At 48.2% G+C, this 12,794-nt stretch overlaps 1 pseudogene; it reads left to right on the top strand.

Annotated features, from left to right (window-relative positions):
* The first annotated feature begins 7,564 nt into the window (after positions 1 to 7,564).
* On the top strand, positions 7,565 to 9,133 carry LOC144177922 (uncharacterized; annotated as a pseudogene).
* The last annotated feature ends 3,661 nt before the right edge of the window (positions 9,134 to 12,794 follow it).

Raw genomic sequence — 12,794 nt, 5'->3', positions numbered from 1 at the left:
CCCGCTGAAGACCCCGAAGAATGGTTGGAGAAGCTGGAGCGCGTCCTCATCTTCAACAGGTGGGACGACGAAGAAACGTTCCGGCATGTCTTCTTTTACTTAGAAGATGCTGCTCGAACTTGGTTCGAGAACCATGAGAGCTCTTTGACCGACTGGACTCAATTCAAAAGGGAGTTCCTTAAGACTTTCACTACCGTGGTGAGAAAAGAACGAGCTGCGCTTTTGCTTGAAACTCGAACGCAGCACCCCAACGAAGGAGTCGTGGTTTTCGTTGAGGACATGAAGCGACTATTTCGTCGTGCGGACCCTGAAATGACCGAGGAAAAGAAGCTCAGGTTTCTAATGCGAGGAGTGAAGCAAGAGCTTGTTGCTTGTCTAGTCCGTAACCCTCCGAAGACAGTGGCGGAATTCGCTTCTGAGGCGGCCGCGATGGAGAAGACGCTAGAAATTCGAACGAGGCAGTACGACCGCCCTGTCAACGCGCTGTTCTCGGAGACCATCGGTGCCGCAAATGGAAGCTCCGATACATTGCGAGAGACCATCCGAGCAGTGGTCAGGGAGGAGCTTCGGAAGCTTTTTCCAACGACGCCGCAACCTCAAGTGGCTTCCCTGACCGACGTAATCCGAGAAGAAGTCCAAAACGCACTGGGAACTTCTACGCCGTCGGAAGGACCCCGCGAACCACAAGCCATGACCTACTCCTCGGCTGTTCGTCAACCCCGCCCTGCTGCAACCTGTCGTCAAGAGGCCGAGCCATACCGCCGTCCAATGCCGCCCACCCGACGCCCTGTAGACCAATACCAGACGCCAACGAAGACCGACGTGTGGCGAACGCCCGATAATCGCCCGCTGTGCTACCACTGCGGAGAGGCCGACCACATCTACCGTCGCTGTCCCTACAAGAGGCTCGGTTTGCGAGGGTTCTCTGTCGACGCCCCACGCCCCCGATACGGCCAGCGCCCTGCTGAGATCGAAGAATACCTCTCCAACACCAACCGAGGACCAGCCCGCTTCAACCGTTCACCGTCGCCCTACCCGTATCAGTCACCGAACCGCCGCAGCACTGCTGACTTCTCACGTGGAAGGTCCCCCAGCCCACGCGGGGGAAACTAAAAGCAGCAACTTCGGGAGGTAAAGTTGCACAACGGCGGAAAAATGAAAACCCTCCAACGACGCAGCGACTCGCTGAAGACCATCATTCACGACATGCCCTCAACCCGACGACTCGACCTAGCCCTAACGAGACTCCTGAACACGACGACAGCTACACGGCGCGACGCGTACCCGGCCTGACCGAGACGTCCGTTGAGAAGACGACGACAACGACGATGCACAGTGCCCGACCCTCAACACGTACAAGCAGAAATACGACGCCCCGACGAACCCGGAACTCAAGGAAGACTGCATCTGACGTCAACGTGTCCATCGACGGCTTTGACGTAGTCGCCCTCGTAGACACGGGAGCTGACTATTCGGTAATGAGCGGATCATTTGCGTCTAAACTGAAGAAAGTTATGACCAGATGGGACGGTCCGCACATACGCACAGCAGGAGGCCACCTCGTGACGCCAAGTGGAACGTGCACATCGCGCGTCACCATAGACGGCACAACGTACCCTGCGGCGTTCGTCATTCTGCCTAACTGCTCCCGCGACGTAATTCTTGGAATGGACTTTTTGATGGACAACGGTGCAATAATCGATCTGCAGACCAAGTCAATAACTTTTTCCCCCAATCACTCCATGACGCCGGAACCGAACCCCGAACGACGTGCTGCTGTAAGGATTGCCGATGATCATGTCACCCTGCCACCCCGCGCAAGCTTGATGGTCGCAGTCTACTGTGAAGATGCTGCTTCTGACGTCGACGCTATCGTAGACACTGATCAAAGGGTGCTTCTCGACCGTGGTGTGTCGGTCGCAAGAGGCATTGCGCGCTTCAAGGAACACCAATCCCACATTTTGGTTACTAATTTCACCGAGGAGTACCAGCATTTAAACAAGGGCGCAGCAATTGCATTCCTCGAAGAAGCGCAAGAAGCAAGTGACGTGATCGCGGTCGCCGACTTTGAACGCACAACCGTAGAAACCTTCAAGCTCCCGCAGCCCTTCGACGTGAATCCGGCGCTACCGCAAGAACAACGGAACAAGTTATTGGCTTTGCTGCGTCGCTATAGCGAATGTTTTTCGTCGAGCGCAACACTACGTCAGACCCCTCTAGCGAAGCATCGAATAATAACCGAAGATGGAGCCCGACCTACCCGACAGTCACCGTACCGCGTCTCTTCACACGAACGGGAAGCCATCCGGAATCAAGTCGACGACATGCTCAGCGACGACATTATACAGCCATCGAAAAGCCCCTGGGCTGCGCCCGTCGTACTCGTAAAGAAAAAAGACGGCACATTAAGGTTTTGTGTTGACTACCGGCGACTGAACAAAATCACGAAAGAGGACGTGTACCCCCTCCCCCGAATCGACGACGCCCTCGACCACCTCTGCCACGCGAAGTACTTCTCATCGATGGACCTGAAGACCGGCTACTGGCAAATTGAAGTGGATGAGAGAGACCGAGAGAAGACTGCATTTATAACCCCAGACGGCCTATACGAGTTCAAGGTGATGCCGTTTGGGCTGTGCACAGCACCAGCGACGTTTCAAAGAGTCATGGACACTGTGCTAGCTGGCCTTAAGTGGCACACCTGCCTCGCATACCTCGACGACGTAGTGGTATTCGCCCGGACTTTCGACGAGCACCTTGCAAGGTTGGAGTCTGTCATCGAGGCCATTCGTACGTCGGGGTTGACGCTGAAGCCTGAAAAGTGCCGTTTCGCATACGGGGAACTCAAGTTCTTGGGCCACGTCATCAACGCCGCGGGAGTCCTACCTGACCCGGCAAAAACTTCAGCCATTGCGAACTTCCCAAGGCCGAAAGACAAGAAGGGCGTGCGAAGATTTCTCGGGCCGTGCACATACTACCGGCGCTTCGTCGCAAACTTCGCACGCATTGCAGAGCTACTCACGCGCTTGACGAAAGATAGCACCCCTTTCAGCTGGGAAAACGACTAAGAAAAAGCATTCTGCGAGCTGCAAAAACGCCTGCAAAGCTCGCCCGTGCTAGCTCATTTCGACGAAAACGCCGAAACGGAAATGCACACGGACGCCAGTGATATAGGCTCGGGTGCCGCCCTTGTCCAAAAGCAAAGCGGCTGCGAAAGGGTAATCGCCTATGCCAGCCGTGGTCTGTCGAAGGAGGAGAAAAACTATTCTGCCTCTGAGAAAGAGTGCCTGGCTATTATATGGGCGATTTCAAAATTCCGCCCATACGTGTATGGAAGGCCATTCAAGGTTGTAACAGACCACCATGCGCTGTGTTGGCTCGCCAATTTGAAGGACCCCTCTGGCCGTCTTTGGGCGGTGGAGCTTGCGCCTGCAGGAGTTCGACGTTACAGTCGTTTATAAATCCGGCAGGAAACACTCCGACGCCGACTGCCTGTCCCGCGCCACCGTCGACCCACCACCACAAGACGCTGATGAAGACAGCGCGTTCTTCGGGATCGTGACGGAGAGCGACCTAGCCGCCCAGCAGCGTGCCGACCCCGACTTACGCGTCATAATCGAGTACCTCGAGGGATGCAACGTTGCCGTTCCTAGGACCTTCAAACGCAGCTTACCAGCATTCAGCCTGAGAAACTCCATCCTCGTGAAGCAGAATTTCAGCCCCGGAACAAGAGCGAATTACCTTCTCGTCATCCCCGCGGACCTTCGTGACGAAATTTTGGAAGCGTGCCACGACGACCCGTCTTCCGGACATCTCGGCACAGCCCGCACTATTGGAAAAATCAAGGCGAGGTACTACTGGCCCGGCCTTACCTCTGACGTCACCCACTACGTCCGGAGCTGCCGTGACTGCCAGCGACGAAAAACGCCGCCGACAAGACCCGCCGGACTTTTGCAACCGATCGCCGTCCCATCGAGACCATTTCAACAGATTGGAATGGACCTTTTAGGCCCGTTCCCTACGTCACCATCACAGAACAAGTGGATTGTCGTAGCGACAGACTACATGACGCGCTACGCAGAGACCGCCGCTCTTCCGCGGGGGACTGCACAAGAAGTGGCACAGTTCTTTATAAGCCAAGTTGTGCTGCGACATGGAGCCCCGGAAGTCCTAATCACCGACCGCGGAACGGCATTTACTGCGGAGCTGATGCAAGGAGTATTACGCTACCGCAACACGGATCACCGAAGAACGGCGGCGTACCACCCCCAAACGAACGGACTAACAGAACGTCTGAACAAGACAATCGCAGATATGCTGTCAATGTACGTTGACGTTGAACATAAGACTTGGGACGAAGTGCTCCCGTATGTCACGTTTGCGTACAACACGGCTATCCAGGAGACGACGCAGCTGAAGCCGTTCGAGCTTGTCTACGGTAGAAGGCCGACTACGATGCTCGACGCCATGCTTCCGCACGTAGAAGACGACGACCTCAATGCCGACGTCCACGGATATCTTCAACGTGCGGAGGAGGCCCGCCAGCTCGCTCGAGCTCGTATAACGGACCAGCAGCTGGTGGATGCGGGCCGCTACAACCTCCGACGCCGATACGCCGAGTACCAACCAGGGGATCGTGTGTGGGTTTGGACTCCCATCCGACGACGCGGACTCAGTGAGAAGCTCCTGTGACGGTATTTCGGACCCTACCAGATTCTACGGCGTGTCGGCCAACCGATGGTGATTCCGGAACATCACGACGACGCACGCGGCCCGAAGTCGTCCACGTGGTTCGCTTAAAACCTTTCTACGGACGATAACGAATTTTATTTTTATTTTCGGACTGTCGCTTATGTTAGCATCGGGTCGATGCACTTTTAGAGGGGGGTAATGCCGCGAACCATACATTGGGTTTGTTTATTTGTGTTTTGCTTTTAGCGCCCGGCTGCGCCGGTCTGTGTTATCTTTGCGCCAAGGGAAGCGCGTGTTCCATTCTTTCTTTCTGCGCCGCATGTGTTATCTGTCGTGATAGGGAGAGCATTCCGATCTAACGTGAACAGCCCAGAATAATCTTCTTGGATCTACTATGTTCTCGATGTGAATCGACGTTTCGAGAAGCACGCGCGCCGAAAGATAAAAATCCTGCAGTGCGGACGCCGGAGCATTCGATTCGACGACACTCGCCTGTGCAAGTCACTTTGTTGACCGCTGCTTCGCCGCCTCTGTATTCTTTTGAGTTGTTAGGAGAGCACAAGTTCTCCAATAAACGTGTTTCTCATTCAAGACAACTGCATCGTCCTTGTCTTCGCGACAATATCTAGACAGCCATTTCGCAATAAGTGTGTCCGACCCTACTAGAGTTTGATTGGCGAGACCTACCATATTCTTCCTTAGCGACTAAGTTCAGTGCAAGATGCCACAAGGACACATGTCGGAGAACTTGCAAGCAGTCAACATTCCACAGGGGTGCATAGTGCAAATATTTTTGCCGTTTTGCCTCTGTGAGCCACGCTGTTGCTGACAGTGCTAGGTGTACGTCTAGCATGAGAAGTCCTGGAACCATGGCAAAGAGTGCAAGCTGATCGTGCCCTTGACTTCGGGCTGCAGGTTTTTGAGTACCTGAAAATTTATCAGCATATCATCGGCATCAGGTGAAACATGCGGACATTGCCAGTAGCACAATTATTTGCAAGTATATCCGGCCTTGACACAACCGTTACAGCCCTCAACGCACTCCCCACGGTGTTTATTCGCATATTTTCACCACTCGTGCCGTAAGGCACCGGCGCGGAAAGGCGTGATCATAATGCTCATCTACATATGTCGACGACGGCCACATTTTCATTGTTATAGTATTGGAGGCCACCATCACAACGTGGGATAATGTATTGACGTTGGATATCTACCATATGATGTCTGGACAAAGATTTCGTAAATTTTAAGGAATCGTAACGAACGCTCGTAACTAAACACAAAGCAAAGAATTACCACCACGAGAGCGAACTCAGCCGAAAAATATGTATGGGCAAGGGTGCACCTGGAATCACTCCCAAATAATGAAAACAAAGATACCTATATCACTCAGACAAGAATATTCAACCAATGCATACTGCCGGTGATAATATATGGAGCTAAAATATGGCGTCTTACTACACAACTGGAAAGCAAGCTCAGCTAGGCTCAACAGGCTGTAAAAAAACGAGTAGCACTTAGGGACAGGAAACGAGCTTCGTGGATAAGGGAACAAACCGTAGTAGGCGATATTGCTGCAGGTGCTACCTGATTGGAACTTCTGCACACCGTCACTCTATAGGCTTGGGTATGTGCCTCTTTTGGAGCATTGGCTGGAGAACAACAAAAGGTCTGGGCTCTAACGCCGCAGCTGTTTCTGCTAGTCCTCATCGCCAGCGCAAATGCAAAGCGACATGCACTGTTTGCGAGCCGCTTTGTGCCCTTGGCAGGTCCTCCTCACTCCGCACAACATGTGGTTTGTCCCCTTCCTGCGTCAATCGAAACGACACTCCAACCCAAGTGTTTCCATCCCACCACCAATTCGCTTCAAAATCACATCCGTCTCAGACTACTCGGCCCCAGGACTGCAGAATAAAAAAATTCGAAACTCTTGATCATAGTCTGTACTGCAGTGGTGTCTTTCCTTAAAATATCGTTTTCGGAGATTTTGCAGGTGAGAACAAGAAGCAAAATGACGCAAGACAAACTACTGCTGTTAACTGAAATTTTGCAGTTCCTACAGCACTTTATTAAACGTGGTGTGCCTCGAGCTGCGGTGCTTAGTCCAACGCTTTTCATCCTAGTGATCGTCAGCCTTGGGCACACTCTCCACAAATATATCTGCGTCTGCATTTTTGTATGACATTTCCCTCTTAGGTCCGGGTGTCAACCAAACAAAGCCAGGGGCACGACTTCAAAAGGTGGCCAGTGTCACAGAATCTTACCTGCAACAACAAGGTCTGAGCATCTCAGGTGACAAGGGCACGCTGGTTGCCTTTACCCGTTCGCCAGTGGGCATGGCTGCAGCACAACAGGCAACATGCTGAGCAATCCTTTTTGCTTTGTGCTTCAGGTTTTTCTGGGCATCCATCTGGCACCGGACTATCTCCAAAGGACATGCGCGGAACACGGACCTGGGCCTGCTCTGCAATTGACGGCGCCTATCAAGAACACCACGTGTGACACGGCTGAGCTTCGCTTCATCGTGCCAGCGTGGCTATCTACTGCTGTGACATCACATCACGTGACATATTCAAGGGCTATAAGAGCACCTCCGGCACCGTCGTTCGCCAGTGGGCATGGCTGCAGCACAACAGGCAACATGCTGAGCAATCCTTTTTGCTTTGTGCTTCAGGTTTTTCTGGGCATCCATCTGGCACCGGACTATCTCCAAACGACATGCGCGGAACACGGACCTGGGCCTGCTCTGCAATTGACGGCGCCTATCAAGAACACCACGTGTGACACGGCTGAGCTTCGCTTCATCGTGCCAGCGTGGCTATCTACTGCTGTGACATCACATCACGTGACATATTCAAGGGCTATAAGAGCACCTCCGGCACCGTCGTTCGCCAGTGGGCATGGCTGCAGCACAACAGGCAACATGCTGAGCAATCCTTTTTGCTTTGTGCTTCAGGTTAGTCGTCACCATCTTGCTTACTGTATACGTAGCGATGACCGATTTTTAGTGCTGCTGCCCTGCCCACTATGTGTTCATTGCTTTCTTAACAGTGTTGTTCTGTTATCAAAGGATCTTTTGACATGTGGGGATATTGAATCAAACCCAGGGCCTCCTAACGAAGATATGTTGAAGGAACTGTTGGAAGGCCAAAAAAAGATTACTTCTGTCGTTGAATGCGTTCAGGAATCGCAAGTAAAGATTGAAAGAAGAATTTCAGGTTTAGCTGATCGCATAGACAGCCTCGAACAGAAATTGAATGAACTTAGCAGTTTGTCTACCGACGTTAAGAATATGAAGTTGTCAACATCAAAGCTTGAAAAGCAGGTATCAACGCTTATTGACAAAGTAGATGACCTTGAGAATAGAAGCCGCAGAAATAACTTAATCATTTACGGGTTAGAGGAGCCCTCTGATGAAAAATATGAGGATCTGAAAGCAAAAGTACAGGAAGATATCTTTCAGAAGAAATTAGAAATAACGGTAGCGGGAATTGAAAGATGTCACAGGTTTGGCAAAAAAACAAATGACGGGCCACGACCTGTGATGATAAAGTTTCTTGACTACCGGGAAAAAAACTAACGTTTTGTCGAGTGCATTTAAATTAAAGGGAAGCACATTGTCACTGTCTGAAGACTTTTCCAAACGAGTTCGAGAAACGCGGAAGCAATTGTGGAAAAGTTCAGAGGAAGAAAGACTGCGCGGCTGTAAGACAAGACTAGTTTATGATAAGCTTAAGGTTGATGACGTCTTGTTTGCATGGGACGAAGGAAAGGGGACACGCTTTAGGCTGAAGAAAAAATCGAATTGACACAAAAACAAGCACTCCGGCCCATTAAAAATACTAAATGTAAATTGTAGGAGCGTTCTTAATAAGGCCACTGAATTAGAAGCATTAATACTTTCTCATGATCCAGCTATTGCTGTCTTGACGGAAACGTGGCTAAGCGACTCGGTTTACGATAGTGAGTTTGTTCCGTCTGGCTACAGCGCATACAGAAATGACCGTGGTAGTAAAGGCGGCGGTGTTTGTGTACTTTTTAAAGAAAACCTTAAAATATGTAGAATGGCAGATATACCAGGAGTAGAAGGTATTTTTTGTAAGGCTTACCACAATGATGTCCGTTACATTATAGGAGGTGTTTATAGGCCCCCAAACGCTGCTGTTGAAGTGCTGAATGAACTGCAAAATTATTTGAAATTGAATGTTAAGCATGATGACCGGATTATAATGACAGGAGATTATAATTTACCTAACGTAGATTGGAAAAACTTTGCCTTGAAGCAGCGCGAACCTTCGGGTGAAGCTATGCTTGATATTTGCTACAGTTTTGACCTCCTTCAGTTAGTTGAAGGCTACACAAGAATTCAAGGTACTGCTCAGTCAACCCTAGATCTTTTCTTCGTTAACCAGGCAATTACACCTAAAGCAACTACTGAAATATATCCTGGAATTTCCGATCATCATGCTGTGCTATTTACTCTAAGTGACACAGTTTTCGATAAGACATTACCCGTTTTATCTTTCCCTAATTTCAATCGTGCAGATGATACTGCTATTATAGATCTCCTTTCATTCAACTTTGATGACTTTGCGAATAATGAAACTGATATACATAATTTGTGGAACTGGTTTAAGGACATTGTCAAAGAATGCATAGAATCATTTGTGCCTGTTGTAACTAAAAAATCGAAGCGAAAAAATCCATGGATTTCTCGGGTGACACTGAGGTTAAGAAGGCAAATAAAGCGTCTAAAGAAAAAACGAAGTCTGAACGTAACGTATTCAGAACAAATCACCGACCTTTCAGTAAAATTGAAAAAACAAATTCAGACAGATAAGCAGCGTTATTTTGGGGAGTCCTTGCCAAATTACTTGACCTCATGTCCCGAGAAATTTTGGAGGAGCATTTCACCCACGTCGAAAGATTGTGACGTCTTTAATGTCGGCGGTTTTCTCACGCACGACAATGCTCGAATTGCAAATGCTTTCAACGATCATTTCAAATCCGTTTTTTCTTGTGACAATTTTGTATTACCGATCTTTGAAACTATTTCGCCGCGAATGCCTGATATTGTTGTTAGTGAACAGGGCATACTGAACATGCTTGTGAAACTTGATATCAGAAAATCTTGTGGACCAGACAATATCCCTAACGCTTTCTTAAAGAGATACGCTGAATGGATCTCGAAGTACCTCCATGTTCTTTTTACAAAATCGCTGCGCGAGGGCCAGGTTCCGGACGACTGGAAAACAGCCAGAGTCAAGCCTATCCATAAATCAGGAAACAAGCAGAGTGTCAAAAATTATCGTCCTGTCTCGCTAACATCAACCGTTTGTAAGCTTCTAGAACATATTATCCACAATAGTATTTCACATTTTCTGGATGAACATAATATCTTAAACCAGCATCAGCATGGATTCAGGAAGGGATTTTCAACAACGACACAATTGGTATTAACAATAGACGACTTCGCTACTTCAATTAATAATGGCAAACAAACCGACGCAATTTTTATGGATTTTTCAAAAGCTTTTGACAAGGTTTCGCACAATAAATTAGTATACAAATTAGAAAAAATTCTCGGGAATGATCAACTTATTAAATGGATATCGGCCTACTTGAAAAACAGGGAACAATTTGTAGTTTTTAAAAATCATTCCTCTCACAGGGTTGCTGTTGACTCTGGCGTCCCCCAAGGGTCGGTTCTGGGTCCCCTTCTATTTATTTTGTATATTAACGACATAGTAAATGATATCCCTGTAAATATTAGGCTCTATGCGGACGATTGCATTATTTACTCTGAAATAGAATCCCCAAAGGACCAAGTTTTATTAAACGAGTCGCTAAACAAGGTTGTTTCCTGGTGCGAGGCTTGGCAAATGTCAATCAATTTTGAAAAAACGGTGTACATGTCCATTTCTCATAAGAAAAACCAATTAAATTTTCAATACTTTGCAAACAATACCATTCTTTCCAAGGTTGAATCCTACAAATATCTTGGGTTATGGATAACAAACGATCTTAATTGGACAAAACACATTGACATAGTAACTTCCAAGGCTAATCAGAAACTCTTCTTTTTACAAAGGACTTTGAAACTTTCACCTCCATCCGTCCGTATTCTTGCTTACAAATCAATAGTCCTACCTATACTTGATTATGCAGCGGTGATCTGGGATCCATTTACTCAAATTAACATTCATAAAGTAGAAAAAATACAAAGAAGAGCAGTTCGCTTCATATATAACAGTTATGGACGCACCTCGGTAACGGAACTGTTAGTCAGAGCTAACTTACCCTCAATATCGGAAAGAAACCGCATATCCCGATTAAAATATTTATACCAATTAGTTAATGGGCATTACAATATAGATATAGGAAAAATTATTTCATTTTCTTCAGGTTACGCCACTAGACAACGCCACGCTCGTACAATAACTCCGTTCCGTACCCGCAATAATTGCTTCAAATATTCTTTTTTCCCTAGAACTGTGCAGGATTGGAATAGTTTAAATAATCATCAAGTTACAAAACAATCTTTAGCATCCTTTGCTGCTGCTCTAGAAAAGCAGAGAAAATAATTTTTCTTCTGTGCTAGCTTGGTTTTCTTTTCATAAAATGAGACTGATGTTTCATCTGTACTATTTTTGTTACGTTTGATTACGTTTGTCAAACGCAAGTGACGTTTCTTTTTTTTTTACTTGTGTTATATGGCTGCCTACTATGTGAAATGTGAGTGACTGTTCCATTTGGTTGCCTGGTGTTATATGCTAATATTTCCGTATTTTGTACCCACCTGCGAAAATCCCTCCAGGGGATTGCAGTACCCATAAATAAAAAATAAATAAAAAAAAGCCCATGTTTCGATATTCCCTCCAAGATCAATGATAGGTTCCTTCCTTGGAGTCATCATCGACAGTGACATTTCCTAAAACGCACATGTAACTCTCCTTAAGGAGAAACTTACCAAAATTACCCACAGATTCAGATTTTTTCCTGGGAACACATGGGGAGCATCGGTAAGAGGAATGCTGCAGCTGTACTCCGCACTTTTTAAGGAGCCTTGCGTTAAAGCTTTCCACATTTTCCGATACTTGCACCGCTAACTTTCCGGTAATACAGAGCATCCAAGCGCAGGCTCTGCATACGTTCCTTGATTTGCCGTGTTGTGCATCAACAGTGGGCACCTTTTGCATCACAAAGGAACACCCAAAAGCAACGTATGGGGCTACTAAACTCTACGCCTGTACATCAGGCTCTTCGGGAGGCTGTCATCTCACCATCTGGCGCAGCTCCCACAGAATCGACCACGATCTCTGTTATCAGGCATTTCCACAACGCACCGGGCGTAAATCCCGTTGAGGTACGCTCCTGCAGTAACACCGGCTTCCCTGTTGTGGTGTCTGGCACAACCTCAGATTCTTCTCAGTGTTCCGGGAATTGGAAAAGGCCGACTTTTCACCATTGGCCCTTCAACAGCTTACGATGCTCTTACTGCATGAACGGTACAACGACCGCAAACATGTATACGAGGACGGCTCAGTGAAGTCATCCAGTTCGGAAGGTGCGAGGTTGTTCCAGCATATTTTACCACAACCCGATTCCATGTTGCCCATACCACAAGCTCGACAGCTACAGAATTTGCAGCCATTCGTGGGGCTCTTGATTATGTTATCGGAGCTACTCCTTAAACTTGTCCTGTCTTCTTTGATTCTGAGGCTGCATTACAAAGCTTACGCGCAGCCCTGCGGTACGGCCCCCGCCACCAAATCGTAATGGAGACTAGAAAAATTTTATCAAGCCACCACAGCCGGCCATGCCGTAATGTTCCGGTGTCTTCCTGGTCACTTTGCAGTCATCGGTAACATATTGGTGGATGAAGCTGCCCGTATAGGTCACGAGGAAGACCACACCATCCGGCTTACGCTTTCAAGGACAGATAGATGCCATAGGTTTACCGCACACGTGGGTTTACCATCAAGCAATTGAACGCACCGCCCTTTTCGAATTATCTCTGCATATTCAAGATCCTCTTCTTCGGCGTCGTCTTCAGTATGGGCTGCTCGTCCCCAGTCAACTTTACTTTGTAGACTGCGGTC

The sequence above is a fragment of the Haemaphysalis longicornis genome, unplaced genomic scaffold (genome assembly GCF_048455015.1).
Source record: "Haemaphysalis longicornis isolate Haplotype H1 unplaced genomic scaffold, Haemaphysalis longicornis Haplotype H1 scaffold_34, whole genome shotgun sequence".
NCBI lineage: Eukaryota > Metazoa > Arthropoda > Arachnida > Ixodida > Ixodidae > Haemaphysalis > Haemaphysalis longicornis.
The sequence above is the reverse complement of the archived record's forward strand: the minus strand, read 5'-3'. Positions and strand labels throughout refer to the sequence as shown.